This window comes from Oryctolagus cuniculus, chromosome 1 (assembly GCF_964237555.1).
Source record: "Oryctolagus cuniculus chromosome 1, mOryCun1.1, whole genome shotgun sequence".
Taxonomy (NCBI): Eukaryota; Metazoa; Chordata; class Mammalia; order Lagomorpha; family Leporidae; genus Oryctolagus; species Oryctolagus cuniculus.
Window position 1 is genome coordinate 111,719,606 of NC_091432.1, and position 20,797 is coordinate 111,740,402.

The 20,797-nt window shown below is 48.2% G+C and overlaps 1 long non-coding RNA gene across 1 annotated transcript; it reads left to right on the plus strand.

Moving 5' to 3' along the window:
- Positions 1-14,433: 14,433 nt before the first annotated feature.
- On the plus strand, positions 14,434-14,936 carry LOC127488414 (uncharacterized). The gene is made up of 2 exons (XR_007916116.2): positions 14,434-14,619; positions 14,825-14,936. It is a non-coding gene; the product is annotated as an uncharacterized lncRNA (long non-coding RNA).
- The last annotated feature ends 5,861 nt before the right edge of the window (positions 14,937-20,797 follow it).

The following is a 20,797-nucleotide window of genomic DNA, read 5'->3' on the forward strand; positions in this document are numbered from 1 at the left end:
TCTCACTCTCTCTCTCAGATAAAGAAATAAAAGATTTAAAAATAGGGGCCGGCACCATGGCGCAGTAGGTTAATCCTCTGCCTGTGGCGCTGGCATCCCATGCGGGCACTGGTTCTAGTCCCGACCTCTCCTCTTCCAATCCAGCTCTCTGCTTGGGAAAGCAGTATAAGATGGCCTGAATGCTTGGGCCCCTGTACCCACGTGGGAGACTGGGAAGAGACACCTGGCTCCTGGCTTCAGATCTGCGTGGCTCCGGCCGTTGTGGCCATTTGGGGAGTGAACCAATGGAAGGAAGACCTTTCTCTCTGTCTTTCCCTCTCACTGTCTGTAACTCTACCTCTCAAATAAATAAATACAATATTTTTTAAAAATTTAAAAGTATATACATATAAAATATATTTACATTTTTTAAAAGTTAAGTGGGGATAGTGCTGTGACATAGCGTGTAAAGCTGCTGTCTGTAGTGCCCGCATCCCATATGGGTGCTGGTTCGAGTCCCAGCTGCTCTACTTCCAATCCAGCTCTCTGCTATGGCCTGGGAAAGCAGTAGAAGATGGCCCAACTCCTTGGGCCCCTGCACCCACGTGGGAAACCCAGAAGAAGCTCCTGGCTCCTGACTTTGGATTGGCACAGCTCCAGCCGTTGTGGCATTTGGGGAGTGAACCAGCGGATGGAAGATCTCTCTCTCTGTTTCTCCCTTTGTCTGTAACTCTGCCATTCAGATAAAATAAATCAATCTTAAAAAAAAAAAAAGTACACTTTAGCACAGTCGGCTCCAGACTGGAAGGGGTGTGGCTCTGCTGAAGGAGCAGAGGGAAGGCTCAGTGAGTGCGGCCGCGGAGCCAATCATCGGAGGAGGCTAAGGGACCCACTCGGGCTCAAAGCCGATCTTCCCCGGATGAGTGGTCCTCCCGGGCCACCTTTCAGAAGCCCAGGGAGTTTCTCCCCTTGAAGCAGTCAGAACATCGCATGTTGTGACACCTGCTGAGTGAGTGGATCTGGGCCGGGAGCCTCTGAGGCTGCTGCTGTCCCCGACAGAGACGCCACACTGAGGAGAGGGGCCGCCTGCCAGGAAGGGGGCTTGCTGAAAAAGGCTTTAAGAAGTCAAATCTGAGCCTGATGGAGCCTCAGTCTAGCTGGCGTCAGCTCGTTCCCAGGGGTGGTCAGCATCTCCCGTTAGATACGAACACTTCCAGGACTTCCCCAGCCCAGGCTCAGACACTGAACGCGGGCCCAGCAATCCGCTGCAACAAACCACTGATGCCCCTTACGCACTGATGGCTACTGCTCTAAACTTAATCATAATTTATGGAAAACAAAAGAAGCATTTTATTAATGACATCCTGGTGATGCAGGCAAAAAGGAAAAATACTCATAATGGGCCATTCTCCCGGACACACGGCCCAGATGGAGGTCACACAGAAGAAGGAAAGGTGAAGTGGAACCTACAAGTAGACTGAGAGCGACTCGGGGAACACTCACCGCTGGCACATATTAGACATTATTCGAACCCTGATTTAAGTAAACTAACTGCGAAGACATTGCTAAGGCCTATGAGATGACTGGAAAATTTAAAACTGGAGAGTTGGTATCTAGGATATTATCATAGCCTTTATTTTAGGTATGATAATGATAGTAAGTATGAAAATAATTAATGGGGAGCCCATTAGACTGAGCTGGCTCTGCCACGCTGGGATGCCATTAACCCAGCCGAAACCTGCTTCAGCCTCATTCCTGAAGGCAGCTCATTGGACAAAAAAAAAAAAAAAAAAAAAGCTTAGCCAATCACAGGCGCCATCTGGGTGTTTCTTGGGGTGTCTCGGACCTCCCACTGGATGTTTCAAGCACAGCAGCTGTCAGGCTTTAGCCAGGAGCCAGGAGCTTCTTCAGGGTCTCCCACGCGGGTGCAAGGGCCCAAGGACTTGGGTCATCTTCTACTGCTGTCCCAGGCCATAGCAGAGAGCCGGATCGGAAATGGAGCAGCTGGGACTCGAACCGGCGCCCACATGGGATGCCAGCACTGCAGGCGGTGGCTTTACCGGCTACACCACAGTGCCAGCCTCGAGGACATGGTTTTCAAAAATCGATTTGCAGAAGGCTTAGAATGGAAAAACAAACACAAAAAATAATCTTTGCCTTCCCCTTAGAATGTATCCTTTTTTACTTTCATATTGTTTTACAATCTTTCCCTCTGTGTGTATGTGCTTGTATACTATTTGTTTCTATTTTTATTTTTACTTATTTGAGAGGCAGATAGACAGAAAGAGAGCCCCCATGTACTGGCTCACTCCCCAAATGCCCACAACTGCCATGGCTGGAGTTGGGGCTCCACCTAGGTCTCTCACATGGATGGCAGAGACCCAAGTCCTTGAGCCATCACCCCCTCCGCATTAGCAGGAAGCTGGACTGGGAGCAGAGCCAGGACTTAAACCCGGGGACTCCAATCTGAGCCCCAAGCATTCCGACCAGCATGTTAGCCACCTCAGTTAAGACAGAAAACGTTTCCAGCACCCATAAAGGTTCCCTAGAGATTCTTTGCAATCCATCTTCTACCTACTTCCTGCCCCCAGGCAATCAAGAACCTCCTTTCTGTCACTGCAAATTAAGCAGCGATACCCTGGTGTCTGGCTTCGAGATTCCCCATGTCATCGCGTGCATCAGTGGTTTGTCCTTTTTTGTTGCTCAGTAGTATTCGATTAAGTGAACATCTACAGTTTGTTCATCATCCATCTATTTTTGGACATTTGGGCTGGTTTCAGGTTTGGGCCATTACAATGAAAACTGCTATGCACACTGCTGCGTGTATCTTTTTGGAAATAGATGGTTTCATTTCCCTCAGTTAGGTGCCTAGGGATAGAACTGCTGAATCATAGGGGTGAGCGCATCCGGTGAAAGCTGCCCCTTGGAGTGAGTACTGGTTCAAGGCCCAGGTCCTCCAATTGCCATCCAGCTTCCTGCTAATGTGTCCTGGGAGACAGCAGATGATGGCTCAAGTGCTTGGGTCCCTGCCACCCAAGTGGTCCGGGCTTCACCCGAGACCAGTGCTGGTGGCTGGTGCAGGTATTTAGAGAGAGATTCACCAGATGGAAGATCTCTCTCTTTCTCATTAGCTTTCTGCCTTTCAGGTGGATGAAAATAAACAAAATACACATTTAAAAAGAGTTGCTAAGTTGTAACAAAATATATTAACTTTATAAGAAATTGCCAGTTTTCTTGTTATTTCAAGTAGCTGTACCAGGCTACACCCTCACCAAAAATATAAAAGTTCCAGTTACTCTGTATCAGTTTTCCCATACTTCCTACTGTCAGTCATCCTAATCTTACCCCTTCTAGTAAGTATCTAGTGATATTTTGTTGCAATTTGAATTTGCATTTCTCTGTCCACTAATAGTGTTGAAAATATTTTCATGTGCTTATTGACAATTTGTATGCCTTCCTTTTCTTTTCTTTTCTTTTTTTTTTATTTTTTAATTTTTTTGACAGGCAGAGTGGACAGTGAGAGAGAGAGACAGAGAGAAAGGTCTTCCTTTGCCGTTGGTTCACCCTCCAATGGCCGCCGCGGCCGGCGCGCTGTGGCCGGCGCACCGCGCTGATCCGATGACAGGAGCCAGGAACCAGGTGCTTTTCCTGGTCTCCCATGGGGTGCAGGGCCCAAGCACCTGGGCCATGCTCCACTGCACTCCCTGGCCACAGCAGAGGGCTGGCCTGGAAGAGGGGCAACCGGGACAGAATCCGGCGCCCCGACCGGGACTAGAACCCGGTGTGCCGGCGCCGCTAGGCGGAGGATTAGCCTAGTGAGCCGCGGTGCCGGCCCATTCCTTTTTTTTTCTTAAAGCTACTGATTTTTTTCTTTTTAATTTCATTTTCTATGAATGTCTTTTTTGATTGATTGATTGATTTGCAGGCAGAGTTACAGAGAGAAAGAGACAGAGAAAGAGAATCTTCCATCCGCTGGTTCACTCCTCAAATGGCTGCAACAGCCAGAGCTGGGCTGATCCAAAGCCAGGAGCCTGGAGTTTCTTCCAGGTCTCCCATGCGGGTGCAGGGACCCAAGGACTTGGGCCATCTTCACTGCTTTCCCAGGCCATAGCAGAGAGTAGGATCAGAAGTGGAGCAGCCGGGACTCGAAATGGCACCCATATGGGATGCCAGCACTGCAGCCAGTGGCTCTACTGACTACACCACAGCGCTGTGCCCATGTCTTCTTCTATGAAATGTCTATTTATCTTCTTTTCCCAATTTTTATTGGGCTGTTTGTCTTATTAAGTTGTGAGTTATTTGCAATATTGAAGATACACGTCCTTTGTTTAGATCACTGTATTATCTGTGGCTTTTCATTTTCTTAACAAATTTTCTAAAGAAAGAAAGTTTTTGATTTTACTAAAATCTACTATACCCTTTCTCTCCTTTTATGGTTACTATTTTGTATCCTGAGATATCTTTGCTTACTCCAAAGTTCTAGAGATGTTGGCTTGTGCTTTTTTTCTAAACATTTTATAGCTTTAGCTTCACATGACTATCTGACTCAACTCAAGTTAATTTTTCTGCATGGTTTGAGATTGGGGTTGAAGTTCGCATTTTTCCTCACTGATATCTAGCCACTTCTTCTAAGACCATTTGTTGGAAAGATGAACCTTTCCCCATTGTACTACCCTGGCAACTTCCCTGGAAAATCCGTTATGTCTATGTGTCAGGGTCTGTTTCTGGAGCTTCCATTCTGTTCTGTTGAATTACATGACATTCTTGTATTAATTCTAGTAAGATACTTCAAAATATCTCAAAGGTCAAAGATAACTCAATGAAAATTAGAACACATTTTAACTGAACAAATACAACAAATTAAAATTTGTGGGAAGCAGTGACAGCAGCCCTTACCTGTAGGCCCCAATGCGTACACAGATGCCCCACAACTTGCATCGTGCTAACCCCTTCGTAAGCTGAAGATATCTAAGTCAGAATGCATTTGGTACACCGGCCCTACTGAGTAGCTTAGCCTAGCCTAGCTTACCTTCAATATGTTCAGAACTCTTATTTTAGCTTTTGGTTGGACAAAATCATCTAACACAAAGCCTATTGTATAATAAAATGTTGAATATCTCATGTACACACACAGGTGGGCATTTTGTATACACAATGGGATGCAAAAACATAAAATAATAATACCTAAGAGAGGTTGACAACACAGCCCCCTGCAGGGAGCCCATTGTAATTTTACCCTTGCGATCACAGGGCTAGGAAAAGAGCCACCTTTTACATTTGAAATATGGTTTCTACTGTAGGTAGATAACTCGGCACCATCATAAAGTAAACGTTTTTTAAGTCAAACCACCACAAATTGGGGACCATCTGTGTTAGGAAACAACCATCACAATAAAGAAATCCCAGCGCCCAGAGAGCCTTGCCGGTTAATCTAGCCAGTGTGAGCCATCAGCTCATCGAGTCTTCCTGAGGTTAAGAAAAGAAAGAATATTTCAGGGCGGGTTTAGCCCAGCCGCTGAGACGCCCACACCCCGCCTCAGAGCGCTGGACCTGGCGTCTTGGCCTCAGCTCCTGACTCCAAGTTCAGCTGATGCAGACCTTGGGAGGCAGTGGTGGTTGCTCGAGTAACCGGGTTCCTGCCACCCATGGAGGAGGCCTCCTTTGAATTCCCAGCCCCTGGCTTTGGTCATGCCTTTCCACACATGCGAGGAGTGAATCAGCAGATGGGAGAGCTCTCTGTCTGTCTCCCTGCCTCTCAAATAAGTAAGTAAAATAAGTAAGTAAATAAATTTTTTCTAAAAATTGACTTTCCAAGGGCTGGCGTTGTGGTGTAGTGGGTAAAGCTTCTGCCTGCAACCTTGATCCCACATCAGAGTGTTGGCTCAAGTCCTGGCTACTCCACTTCCAATCCAGCTCCCTGCTAATGCTCCTGGGAAGGCAGTGGATGATGGCCCAAGTACTTGGACCCCTGCCACCCCCGTGGGAGATCCAGATGGAGTTCCTGGCTCCTGGCTTTGGCCTGGCTCAGCCCCAACCGTCATGGCCATTTGGGGAGTGAACCAACAGATGGGTGACCTTTTTCTCTTTCTCTACATTTTGCTGTCACTCTGCCTTTAAAATAAATAAAATAAATCTTTTTTCCTTTTTTAAAATTGACTTTCTGTGGCTAGCATAACCTTGATACAGAAATTTAACAAGAATATTCAAGAAAGGACAATTATAAGCCAACCTCATACATGAATATACAGTAAAATACTAAAAGAAATATATATTTAAAAGTTAGGAATAAATAGAAGGATATACATAGAAATATATCACAACCACAGTGAATTTATTTCAGGAATACGAGTTTAGTTTAGCATTAGAAAATCAAAGACTATAATTCACCAACTACAAAATAAGTAGGAATATCATTGATTATCTTAATAAGCAGTCCCCCCAGCTCGTGCAACACTGAATCACTTCAAAACCAATTCTCAATTGATGCTGAGTAAAAGCGCTGTGTACCAGTTACAATATGACATTATGAAAGAAATAAAGTATAGTTGAAACCTTCAAAAATTTTTATTAAGAACTCTTACATTTTATAAGAAGCACAGCAATCCAACAGAAAAATGGACAAGAAATTTGAACAAGTTCATCACAAAAATGAATATTAAAATATCCAAAATTATACGAAAAGCTCCTCCATTCCTTTAGTCATCAGAAAAATAAAAGCCATAATGAGATATCGCACCAAAAGGACGTGTACATGTCTATAAGAATGGCTATAGTGAGACTCCCATTGTGGTGTACTGGGTAAAGTCACTGCTTGCAATGCTGGCATCCTATATGGGCACTGCCAGTTCGAGTCCTGGCTGTTCCATTTTCTATCCAGCTCCCTGATAATGTGCCTGGGGAAGCAGCAGAAGATGGCCCAGTTACTTGGGTCCCTGCACTCACATAGGAGACCCAGATGAAGCTCCCTCCCTCTCTGTAACTCTGCCTTTCAAAGAAATAAAATAAATCTTTTTTTCAGATTTTTAAAATTTATTTACTTGAGAGGCATATATACAGAGAGAGGGAGAGACAGAGAGCGAGGTCTTCCATCTGCTGGTTCACTCCCCAGATGGCCGCAAATGGCAGGGCTGAGCCTGGCCAAAGCCAGGAGCTCTTCCGGGTCTCCCACACAGAAAAAGGGGCCCAAGCACTTGAGCCATCCTCCACTGCTTTCCCAGGCCACAGCAGAGAGCTGGATCAGAAGTGGAGCAGCCGGGACTCAAACTGGTGCCCGTATGGGGTGCCAGCACTGCAGTTGGATGCTTAACCTACTACACCACAGCATCAGCCCTAAATCCTTAAAAAAAAAAAAAAAGAATGTCTTTGGTTAAAAAAAGCTTTATATAATCTTGAAAATACCAAGTACTGGGGCCTAGTCCCAGCTGTTGTAGCCATCTGGGGACTGAAACAGCAGATGGAAGATCTCTTTCTCACTCTCTCTCTCTCTCCCTCTCTGCCCTCCTCCTCCTCCCTTTCCCCCTCCTCCTCCCCATAACTCTGACTTTTAAATAAATATTTTTAAAAATAAAAAGAAAATAAGCCGGCGCCGCGGCTCACTAGGCTAATCCTCCGCCTTGCAGCGCCGGCACACCGGGTTCTAGTCCCGGTCGGGGCACCGGATTCTGTCCCAGTTGCCCCTCTTCCAGGCCAGCCCTCTGCTGTGGCCAGGGAGTGCAGTGGAGGATGGCCCAGGTGCTTGGGCCCTGCACCCCATGGGAGACCAGGAAAAGCACCTGGCTCCTGGCTCCTGCCATCGGATCAGCGCGGTGCGCCGGCCGCAGCGCACCGGCTGCGGCGGCCATTGGAGGGTGAACCAACGGCAAAGGAAGACCTTTCTCTCTGTCTCTCTCTCTCACTGTCCACTCTGCCTGTCAAAAAAAAAAAAAAAAGAAAAAAAAAAAAAGAAAAGAAAAGAAAGAAAATACCAATAATTGACAAGGCTGCTCCTTGTTAAAACTGAAATTCTCATGTTGATGAAAATAATATCAATTAGTACAACTGCCTCGGAAAAGTTTATTATCCACTGAAATTGAACGTATGTACGATACAGTAATACCTCTCCGAGTTATACACCCCATGTCACTGCTTATAACAGCCCAAATGTCCTTCAAAAGAGTAATAAATTGTGGCATATTCACATGGCAGAATGTTACACAGAAGTGAGCGTAAGTGAACTACAACTACACGCAACAATTTATAAGATCTTCGTAGCCAAGATGTTGCCCAAGAGACACCAAACGCTGCTGGGGCCAATCCCAAAGTAGTTGGGGCCAGAAGCGGTCCTAAGAAGCCCACGGAGGACGGGATTCTGGAGCTGGCAAGCAGGCGGCAGGGAAGCCCCCATCACCAGAGTGGGGTGCGGGAGTTGCTGTGGTGAACTGGAATGAGGTTAAGGTGGAAAGGGGTACATTCCTTTGTGCAACGTGCCTGACTTGTGAGAGGTTCCGGTCAGCTAACTGTAAGGATTGTGGAACTGGGGAGCCATCATTGAGGACAGGATCAGAACAAGGCATCTTGGATTTGAAGTGCAGAGTGAGTGTGAGAGGCACTCCCACCCCCTCCAGTGCATTTAAAGAGGCACTCACCTCCGCAGCCAGAAGGCAGCCCAGGCACGGGCTTCATCGTAAGAGCGGGAGAGTTTCAGAGGAAGAGTTCTCCGCCTACGCCAAAGTCAGGGCCGTGATACTAAAAAATGAGAAGTAAACATCTGAGCAATGGGTTTAAGACCCTTGAACTTCCAGAATTCCCTGAACCCAGCTCTGTAGGTCCTTACAAAAAGCCATCAGCCCACCTCAGGATCTGCCTGTCTTCTCTCCTGGCCTGAGACCAATCACTGGAGTCCAACCTCACGATGGCCACCCGAGGCAGTGCTGGGCCCGCCACCAGACGAGAGAGGTTAGCCCGCCAAGGCACTGCAGGACCTGCGAGTGGGCCGCGTGAGGCAGGATGTGAAGCTGGACAGAGGAGGCTTCGGCAGTGTAGGGGCCGTCTCTGGGACACAGGGCTTACCCTCTGGCGCGGGCCCGGGAGACGGTCTAGAGGCGCTGCTGGGTGGTTGTTGAAGGTTTGGGAGAAGCAGTGGCCCTCACGAAGTGAGGTTCAGAGAAGTGCTGTGACAGACCATGGAGAAAGGACTGGAAAGGCACAGGGAAGTGAGCACGCTAGAAGGAACATACTCTAGAATACAGAACTCTAGAATAGCCCAGCCCACTGTCCCACGGGAGACGGGGAGGGTCTGCCAGCCTTGGTGAGCAGCTCAGGGCTGTCGTCTTCTGCAGGGCTGCACCAATGGTAGGAGGTGCTACCAGAGACCTTCCCTGACCCCTTAGCAATGGGAATGAGAGATCTGCTGGGGAGCAGAAGCCAGGGGGCAGCACTTCACTTCCAAAGCAAGGCGGCTATGTGGCCTGACTGCCAGCCAGGGGGCCCGACCCACAGGGATCTACGGAGGTGGCTGCCGAATATGGTTCTCCTCAAGTCAAGTTGCCTGACTTAGCGCAGAGAAATGGAGGGTGGCCACTAAATTTAAATTTCAGATAAATAACTAGCAATTACATGCATACATATTTGGAGATGTGTACGTGTGCATGTATGTGTAGCCCCAAAGGAGATCCAAGAATGGATGAGTAGGGGACTGAGATGAGCTTCCCCAACAGAAAGTCCACTTCTGAGTTTCCAGATGTCAACCAATTCTCCAACCCAAAACCCACCTGCAAGAGAGGCCAGGGTTCCCTAAGAAAGGTCATTGTGGGGCTGGCGCTGTGGCGTAGTGAGTAAAGCCGCTGTCTGCAGTGCCAGCATCCCATATGGGCACTGGTTTGTGCCCTGGCTGCTCCACTTCCAACCCAGCTCTCTGCTGTGGCCTGGGAAAGTCCTTGGGCCTTGCACCCATGTGGGAGACCTGGAAGAAGCTCCTGGCTCCTGGCTTCGGGTCGGCGCAGCTCTGGCCATTGCAGCCAATTGGGGAGTGACCCAGCGGATGGAAGACCTCTTTCTTTCTCTCTCTCTGCCTCTCCTTCTCTCTCTGTGTAACTCTGACTTTCAAGTAAAATAAGTAAATCTTAAAAAAGAAAAAGAAAGGTCATTGCAACACCACGTCCAGCATACCAAGTAGTGACTCTCACACTCCTTCCCCACAAGGACCAAGACCACTGACTCATGGTCAGGAATTACCCAGATTTTTCCCAGTGTTGGACACAGGGTCCAGGGTGCTGCTATAATCAGGGTTCCAAAGTGCCTTATGGCCATTAGAGTAGAGAGATGGGGATAACGTGAGGAATGGAGTCCTGGCCCAGCTGCCTCTCACCCTGGTTGTCATTTATCCAGCCCCCAAAAGCATAATAGTGGACATAGCCCTTGGAAGAACCCTCAGTGTGCTGCCATCATCTATACAAACTATGGTGTTCAGAAAAGCCAATGGAAGTCCTTGAAACTTTCCATGTCGCTCAGCCAAGACAGTAACTCAAAAATAATAATGTATCCTATAGGGAATGTTGAAAATTAATGTCACTTTGAGACTTAAAGCATGATGGTCTCATCATATCCCACATTAAGTTCACTAATTTGGTCTTTGCAAAAATTGCGGCATCATTGTGAATGAGAGTGGGTTAACAAAAACTGAAGTAACAGTTATTCCAAGTGTAATATCCTCATGAGAACATGTGCACACAGGCAATAGACCACATACTTTCCTGGTCTTGCCTGGAGCTTGGTTAACTCTCCCTGTTGTAACATGGTCTGCAGGGACCTGGATAATCTGGACATTCTGAGAACACCATCATGGTCTACCACAGCAATAACATTGTATTAACCAAATCAAGTGAGTAAGAAATGGTAAGTACTCGGAGGCCTTGAAGGATGGGAGATAAATCCCACAGAAACTCAGGGATGCACTGCACAAGTGGCCTTCTTAGGGAATCCAGCGTCTTGGACTTCCAAAGGAGAGAGCATGCACCGCACCTTGTGCCCTCCCCATCACTGACGCACACTCCTCAGCCCCCTCGTGCCTCAGAGGCAGCGTGCTCTAAGCTTCACTCATTTTCCAAGTGATGTGGGCTGTGAGGGAGCCCCGTGCAGACAGAGCCCTGCAGCAAACCCAGGCTGCTGCACAAGCAGCTCTGCGCTCGGCCCGTGCCTCACGACTGGTGGCAGGTAGAAGAGTCTGGAGGGTAAGACGCCTTCGGGGCTTCTGGCCAGCTCTGATGTGAGAGCCACCAGCAGTTCTTAGGTGAGACCATTCCATGTGTGGCAGAGGACCACTTACCATTTGAATACAGCTCCTGGCATGCCCTGGTAGAAATGGAGAGAATACGGGGCAGCAAGTGACCATTACACCAGAACGTCCCACTAACAGCTAGGCACTGTCAGATTCAACAAGTCCTAAGCTCGGGTCAGCACAGATGGAGGGAACACAACCTGGACCAGGCAAGAATGCAGGCTGCAGCCGCTGGCGAGTGCAACTCAGACTCCTACCTCACCCACCACGGCTGAACCACCCCTACACCCTCAGCGCAGCAGATGGAGCTGAATGAGGCCTGGTTTTGGTTGATGGATGGCAGCTCAGTGTGTGGACGCAAGCCCAGAATGGAATGCTGCAGTCCTAGGACCTTGAAGACAAAAGTGGGGAAAAATCCTCCAAAGTCAGAGCTGCCAGCCCTGCGCTTGCTCATCACTTAATGGAGAGAGAGAGAGAGAGAGAGAGAGAGAGAGAGAGAGACAGTTGGCCTATGTTAGAATACAGGAGCCGTGGGCAGTGGTGACTTGATTTGATTTACAGTCGAGGCTATTCCATTGACCCCTCAGACAGGCAGCTTCAGGGTGGTGTGGTCTCACAGGGCACTTTGAATAGTTCATGGAAAATGAAATTAAATAAACTTATTTTTGTGCAAAATTTTTTGAAATTATATATATGAGGGATCTTCAAAAAGTTCATGGAAGGGCGGGCATTTTGTGTGGCTAAGATGCCCCTTGGGACACCTATATCCCACATCACAGTGCCGATGTCAGAGCTCTGGCTCTGCTGGGCTCCAGCTTCCTGCTGATGTACACCCTGGGAGGCAGCAGGTGATGGCTCAGGTCCTTGGGTCCCAAGACTGGGTCTCCAAACTCCTGACTTCAACCTGACCTAGCCCCCGCTGTTGTAGGCAACTGAGAAGTGAACCAGCAGATGGAATATACCTGTCTCTATCTCTCTCTCTGCTTTTCAAATAAACAAATTGAATACTATGCAGATATTTCAATTTTTTGCACCAAAATAAGCATTTTTTAAAATGTCCCTTTCTATGTATTTTTTTTGATAGGCAGAGTTAGACAGTGAGAGAGAGAGACAAAGAGAAAGGTCTTCCTTCCATTGGTTCACCCTCCAAATGGCCACTACAGCCAGCTTGCTGCACCTATCCGAAGCCAGGAACCAGGTGCTTCCTCCTGGTCTCCCATGGGGTGCAGGGCCCAAGCACTTGGGCCATCCTCCACTGCACGCCTGGTCCACAGCAGAGAGCTGGACTGGAAGAGGAGCAACCGGGACAGTATCCGGCACCCCAACCAGGACTAGAACCCGGTGTACCGGTGCCGCAGGTGGAGGATTAGCCTAGTGAGCCACAGCACCGGCCTTCTGTGTAATTTTTTTAAAGATTTATTTTATTTATTTGAAAGACAGAGTTACAGAGAGAGGTAGAGACAGAGAGAGAGGTCTTCCATCCGCTGGTTCACTCCCCAGATAGCTACAACGGCTGGAGCTGGGCCCATCCGAAGACAGGAGCCAGGAGCTTCCTCCAGGTCTCCCACGTGAGTACAGGGGCCCAAAGACTTGGGCCATCTTCTACTGTCCTCCCAGGCAATAGAAGAGATCTGGATTGGAAGTGGAGCCAGGACTTGAACCAGTACCCATATGTGATGCTGGTGCTGCAGGCTGGGGCTTTAACGTGCTGTGCCATAGTGCCAGCCCCCTCAATAAACTTTAAAGCCCATTATCTATAGTCAGTGTGCTTTCTATATAATGACAGCTGGCCTTCACCTGTACATTAGACAGCATTCTGAGTGCTTTAACTGTTACACATCCAATTCTCATAACAACTGTACATGCTACGCACCATTACTATCTCCATTTCACACCGACAATGCTATGGCATAGAGAAGTTAATCAAACTGTTCACAGAAATGCAGGATGCAGGGAGTTGACCATCTAGCTTTTGAGTTAGACTTTTAACCTCATATCACACAACATTGTCTCCTAGGCCTAAAATATTCTTCCCAAAACGCAAGCTCATCCTTTAAAACTCAGCTGAAGAACACCTCCCCAAAGAGCCTTTCTATACTTTTGCCTGTAGAGTTAACTGGTCTCCTTTCTCCAAGATACCTCTTAGGGAATGTTGTATTAACAAAAAACAATACACGGATTTCAAACGATTTTGCACCAAAGTAAACTTATCTTTTTACTCCATTTTCTATGAACTTTTTGAAGTCCACTCATGCTTCATGTCAGTTTGCATCTACCCGTATCACAGCATGCGACACATTATATTATCAAGTATCTGTCTTTTACTCCAGACCACTAGCTTCTTGAAGGAAGGGAATTAACAAGGCATTCCTATGTGTTTTCATATCTTTTCTCTTTATAGGTTTATTTATTTGAAAGGTGGAGCTACAGAGAGAGGCAGAGGCAGAGAGAGGGACAGAAATCTTCCATCCACCGGTTCACTCCCCAAATGGCTGCGATACCCAGTACTGTTCCAGGCTGAAGCCAGGAGTTGGGAGCTTTATCCAGGTCTCCAACATGGGTGAAGGGGACCAAGTACTTGGGTCATTTTCTGCTGCTTTCCTAGGCACATTGGCAGAGAGCTGGATCAGAAGTGGAGAATCTGAGACTTGAACCAGCTCTCATTTGGGATGCCAGTGCTGCATCCCAATGGCTTAATCTGCTACGCCACAGCGCTGGGCCCTGTTCATTATTTCATTCAAAAAATATTTATTGAGAGGGCTGGCATTGTGGTCAGCAGGTTAAGCCAGCCTGCAATGCCTGTATCCTATACGGGTGTCAGTTTGAGTCCCGGTTGCTCCACTTCCCATCCAGCTCCCTGCCTATGTGCCTAGGAAGCAACGGATGATGACCCAAGTGCTTGGGCCCCTGCACACATGTGGGAGACCTGGATGAAGCTTCTGGCTCCTGGCTTTGGTCTGGCCCAGCCCTGGCCATGGTTGCTACCTGGGGATAAACCAGTGGCTAGAAAATCTCTCTCTCTCTTCCTTTCCCTGAACCAATCTTTGGAAGGACACTGGATTGAAAGATGGGAGAGAAGTCATTTACTTGAAAGGTTTTGAGTCTAGTTTGGCATTTACCTAATAGCTGGCTTGTTATTGGTTCTTTAGTTTGATTTTAATTGGCCTTTTTTGGTGAAGAGTTTTTATTCCCTACCACAGAAAGTTCATCTAAAGAGAGTCAAAACACAGCGGAAAATACAAGTCCTCCGTCACCAGACCGACCTGCACACTCGCAAGCCTCTGGCTCCTGTTACTATCATGTAATCTCCAAAGTCCCCAGGATTCGAGCACCCAGTTACTCTCCAACACAGAGATCCCCCGGCTGCCGGCCGTTGCCTTCTGCAGGTAAAGGACGTCATTCACCTACTTGACCCAAGAAAGGCAGCCTCAAGGTTAATATGTAATTCTTTCAGTCAACTTTATCTCTTGCTAACTTGAAAGCATAGATTTTCAGTTATCTGTAAATATCTGCAGTTAAGACATTGAAACCAATGACTTCCACGCATTTGTTTCCTCTGCAATAGACTTGATTCTGTTCTCTCTCGTTCAGGAAGTCCTACCCCAACAACTCATGAAATCGTCACGGTGGGTGATCCTTTACTCTCCTCTGGACTTCGAAGCATTGGCTCCAGGCGTCACAGTACTTCCTCCTTGTCACCCCAGCGATCCAAACTCCGCATCATGTCTCCCATGCGAGCTGGGAACACTTACTCCAGGAATAGTGCTTCCTCGGTCTCCAGCACGGGGACCACTGCAGACCTCGGGTCCAGTGCCAAGGCAGCTGACCATGTCTTAGGGTCACTGAGCTCAACTTCGGTGCTTCCCTCCAGCAGGCCCCGGTGAGTTCAAGACCCGGCTGCTCCACTTCTGATCCAGCTTTCTGCTGTGGCTTGGGAGGGCAATGGAATGTGGCCCAAGTCCTTGGGCCCCTGCACCGAGTGGGAGACACAGAGGAAGCTCCTGGCTTCTGGCTTCAGATTGGCACAGCTTCAGCTGTTTTGGCCAGTTGGGGAGTGAACCAGCGGATGGAAGACCTCTCTCTCTGTCTCTCTCTCTCTGCCTCTCCTTCTCTCTTTGTGTAACTCTGACTTTCAAATAAATAAATAAACCTTTTTAAAAAAGAAAATGATTTATTTATTTTATTTGAAAGTCGGAGTTACAGAGAGAGAGAGACAGAGAGAATCTTCAAAACAGTGGCTCACTCCCCAAATGGCCACAATGGCCAGAGCTAGAACACACTGAAGCCAGGAACCAAGAGCTTTTTCTGGGTCTCCCACATGGGCGCAGGGGCCCAAGCACTTGGGCCATCTCCTACTGCTTTCCAAGGCCATTAACAGGGAGCTGGATTGGAAGCAGAGCAGCTAGTCTTGAACTGGTGCCCACATGGGATGCCGGCGCTGCAGGCAGCAGCTTAACCCGTTGTTTTAATGGTGATGTCTAATTCATGTAGCATTTCTAAGAAACTACTTAAAAGTCAAAATCTTATCAACTGTTTAGTGTTATTATGCTCTACTTCCAATTACTAGCAAGTGGAAAAACCTGGAGAATTTTTGATTTACATTCCGCAGGCTACCAGAGCAGGCTAGGTCAGAGCTCGGCTGTTTTTCACAGGAGCAGGACCCCGAGAAGGAACGGAAGAGAATGCCAACACCTGGACTTGCATACTCCTTTTTAAATTTTTAAAATTTATTTGAAAGGCAGAGAGAGAGAGAGAAGAGAGGGAGAGAGAGACAGAGACAGAGACAGAGACAGACACACAGAGAGAGATCTTAAATTTATAGTTTACTTCCCAATGCCTACAACTGCCAGGGATGAGCCAGGCAGATGCCAGAATACAGAAACTCCATCCAGGTCACCCATGTGAGTGACACTCGAACCAGGGTGCTGCCCAGGGTGCGCACTAGCAGGAAGCAAGATTGGAAGTGGAGGTGGGACGTGATCCCAGGCACTGTGAAATGGGATGTGGGCATCGCACGCAGCAGGCTCTTAAACTGCTGTGCCACCGCACCTGCCTCTCCTACTCCATTAACCCTCACCGAAACCCCGTTGGGTGAGGCTCTGAGGTTAATTGACTTGCCCCCGGTCACACGGGCTAGGGCAGATCTGGACTTCAAACACAGGGCTTCTGACTGAGCAGAGTGCTCCTTCCCCAGTAGAACGCTGTCTGTGAGCAGCCCTGTATCTCCTCTCTACCAGCTGCCATGTCCAGGTTCTGGTGTAGCCCAGTGCTACCCAGTGCTCCGGCCACAAATCTCCCAGGAAACAAGGACAGACTGTTTGCCAGGTGATTAGTGGATTTCAGTCGTCCACACCTCCCTCTAACAGAAACAAATGAGAGATGAGTCCGCAGATGTAATGTACAAACAATGCAGCTTTGTACTACGTGTAGAGTGCACCACATAATTTAAAGGCAATTAACAGAGAAAAATATATGGAATAAGAAGAAGGATGTTGGTCTCTATTATGAAGAATCCTAACATAATGAAGACTTGCTGACTCGTGGAAAATAGGTGAGCCCAGGAATCAGCGATTCAGAGATCACTGATTCCTGGTCTTTGGGAAGGGCCTTTGGCCTCACAGCTGGGATGCCTGGTTCCTGGTGTTACACAGCACAGCGAGGAGGCTGCAGTCCACAGGAACTCAGTCAATAGTGTATGAACAAATAGAAGAGAGAAGCTCCAAGCCTCTAGTCCTAAGGTGATGACAGAGGAGGGGAGGGTTGATGACCCTGTTTGGGTCAGCACCATCAAATCCAGGTGTTGAAGTGGTACACTGTAGCCCATCAGTAGGTACAATTACTGTTAATTTTTTAAAAAGTTTTAAAGGAAAATTTTAAAAATAAAGAGGCTTCTTTCTTTTTAGCATATTGGCATCCTTCAAATATTTTGTGGAAAATAGAAGTAGGGGAGACATTTATTTTGGTGCAAAAAAAAAAAATGGAAATCCCTACATATCAGGAGTCTTCAAAATCTTTTGAAAATATAGATTATGAAAAAGCTATGCATGGATTGCGGGCTCTTTTTTGTACCAAAACAAACTTGTCTTTTAGATTAATTTCTCCATGAACCCTTAGAAGAATCCTGATATTTTCCCCTAATTATATTTCCCCCTAATCTTGCATAGCATAACAAGAACGACTACACCCAACACAGCAGTTATTAATTAAAACATGAACAATACTGAAAGTCATATATGGACGCTCATTTTCTCCAGTCTGTAGAATCCGCCAGTTATTTAGTCACATGACCTAAGTGCACCTGAGTTTCTTCTCTCACCTCTCTTGCACCTTATCCTATAAACTTCAGAAGCCTTGGCTTCTGTCTCGGTCTCCGCTCCTGGAGCAGATCTCTGGGCTCTGCTAGGTTCTCCCTCCTTGCACCACAACCTGGAATTTCTTTCTAGGCAGTAAGCTGGAGCTATCTGGTTCAGCTCCCCTGGTTTGGGGCCCATCTCTCGTAGCCTGGCATCCAATGTCTAAAAACCTGTTGTTTGAACCTGTTTTACCTCTTGCTTTGATTCTTTTGGGCAGAAGGTAAATCCAGTAGCTGCTACTCCATTTAGCAAGAGGCAAGCATTGATCTCCCTTTTTGCATTCTTAATCCTCCCTCAGCCTGCACTCCCGCTGCACATGTGTGCTACTGCAATCCTGCCGTCCTTCTGCAGGGTGCAGCCGCCCTGTCCGCAGTGTCCCTCGAACAATCCACATCCCCTCCATCCTGCTTATCTTCCTTACTCAGGCATCCACTCTCATCCAGTGTCACCCTGCCCCGAGTAGGAAATCCGTGCAGGGTTCAACCCCAGCCCCAGCCCTTCCACTTATCTTCCTAGGACATCTGATAGCAGTGGAAACCAGCGCAACTGCGGGGTCAGACCTCACAAATGAACTCAGTGCTGGGGTCAGGACTATAACGAAGAGGCGAGTTAAGACAGCTGTTGTTCTGCCCAGCTGTGAATCTGGGGACAGGCAGAGCCCCTTCAAGAATAACCTATAACTACCGGCTCATCTAGAAAAGAATTTTTCCTCCACACCCACCTCAGTTTTACTCTTATCTTCTACTGCTAAACACAGTGTCTTTGCCTAAGATAAGATTGATATCAACTGGCTGTTTTTAGATATCAATCCAGCCCAAAGATTAGGAGGAATGGAATGTTCCTTTGAGTAGGGACTCTGCGTTTGCAGCTTGTTAATGATTGTTTTTCTGTGAGTTAGTAAAACAGAGATCTCGTTTAGACCTCTTACTGGTCTGCCTTGGAAATTCTGTCAGCCATCACCTTCCAGGCCAGTTCCACTCAACAGTTACTGAACATGTATTATGAACTAGGCTCTGAACTATGTAGGAGCTGGGGATACCAAGGGAAAATATAGACGTTTTCCTATGTAGTAGTAACGAAATTCATCCATCCATCCACTCACTCATCCATCAATTCTTTCATTCAATGTGTAAACAGATAAGCATAATGGTAGGGATGTGACTGAATTATGCACAGAGTTCCGTGACACCAAGCCGTAGTGCCCTCTGCCTAGACTGGGGAGATTTGAAAGTTTTTCGGGATGACATTGTCGTCTCACTAGTCTTAATGGATCAATGGAAGTCGGGTGAAAAACAGGGGCAAGAAAGGAGAGCCCCGACAAAGAGCTTCAGGTAAGAGACGGCAGGAGAGGCATCGTGGGGCAAGGCGTGGGAGAATGTAGAGATTTTGTTTGGCTAGAGCGTGAAGGTCAAGGTGGAGAGTGTTGGAAGGCAAGACTGGAGAGATGGTAGTGACCCAAGGGTGGAGATCTGGGGGGTTAAGCTAAAGAAAGAGTGGGTTGGGGCTGGTGCTGTGGTATAGTGGGTAAAGCTGCTGCCTGCAGTGCCGGCATCCTATATGGGCACCGGTTAGACCTGGCTGCTCCACTTCCGATCCAGCTCTCTGCTGTGGCCTGGGAAAGCAGTGGAAGATGGCCCAAATGCTTGGACCCCTGTACCTGCGTGGGAGACCTGGAAGAAGCTCCTGGCTCCTGGCTTTGGATCGGCACAGCTCTGGCCATTGTGACCATTTGGGGAGTGAACCAGCAGATGAAAGACCTCTCTCTCTCTCCCTATCTGTTTAATTCTGACTTTCAAATAAATAAATAAATCTTAAAAAAAAGAGTGTCTTTTTTTTCTGTAGGAGGTGATATATAGGAAGATCTTTAGGCAGGAAGTGGCATGGGAGCTTAATTCTGATAGCTGAAACAGAAAAAATACCAGACTGAAGACTTAGTTAGGGGCTGGTGTTGTGGCATGGCAAGTTGAGCTCCACCTGCAATGCTAGCATCCAATACCAGAGCATTGATTTGAGTCCCACCTGTACCCCTTCCAATCCAGCTCCCAGCTCATGCTCCTGGGAAAGCAGCAGAGACGGCCCACGTGCTTGGGCCCTGCTACCTCAGTGGGAAACCTTGGTGGAGCTCTGGGCTCCTGGCTTCAGCCTGGACCAACCCCATTCATTCGGGGAGTGACCCAGTGGATGGAAGATCTCTCTCTCCCTCCCCGCTCCAAATAAATAAATAAATCTTTTTTTTTTTTTTTTAACAGCCGTTTAAGGAGTGCTATTTGGTGAGCAGTTGAATATGGAGGATGGAATACAGTGGCATACTGGCCAACTTCGAGGTTCTGGCCTAATCCCTAGGCTGAGGGGTACTCTTCACTTTTCCCACTAGGGTGGGACATAGAGTGGGGGGAGATGGTTTGAGGGGCTGGGGTGGGGGTGGGTCAGTGATTTCAGTTCTGAACATCTTGAATCTGCGATGTGTGTGGAGTCTGTGGCACTCCAGAGGGACACACCTAGAACACGCCTGCGGCTCGGGCAGCTGTCCTCTCTCATCCAGGGACAGAGGTGCGAGTCTAAGGAAGACAGCCAAGGAGCACTGAGATGCAAGCAGACCTCCGGTGTTTACGGAGCAGGTGGCGGTGGAGCTGGGGCATGCGAGGGAATCGCGAGAGAAGGGAGGAGGAGGAGGCGGTGTCGTGGATGCCATGGAAGCCAGCGGTGCGGTGCGCCTGCCTCCTCCGGGTGGTCTGATCCTGCAAGGCTGCTGCTGTGCCTTCTGGCGCTGGGGAGAAGGAGAGCCCTGGGGCCGGAGCGGAAGTTTCTGGAAGGGTGGAGGAGGAAGCCAGAGTGTGAAGGGAAGGGAGGAAGCTGGCCTAGTGAGTGTAGACCTCTCTTTGGAGAAATTTGGGGGAAAGGACGGAGAGCGCTCTGGAAGCGTCTGGGCAGGGGGCCTGCCGGGCCATGGGGGAGCTTCCGTTGGCATGAGCTGTGAGCAGTGGAGCGGGGGATCAAGCCAAAAGGGATCACCCTGGGAGACCCTGGAAGAGGTGAGTGGGGAGAGGCTGGGGGTCGGTGGGAAACGCCTTTGGTCTGGAAGGGGAGCTGAGGAAGCAGGTGGGGGTGGGGGCTGGGGCCCTGGGGCCAGCCTTTGTTCTCCGTGAAGCCGGAGTGAGCCTCATCTGCTTGGGGCACGCAGGGCAGGGACTGGGGGGACACCTGGGAACGC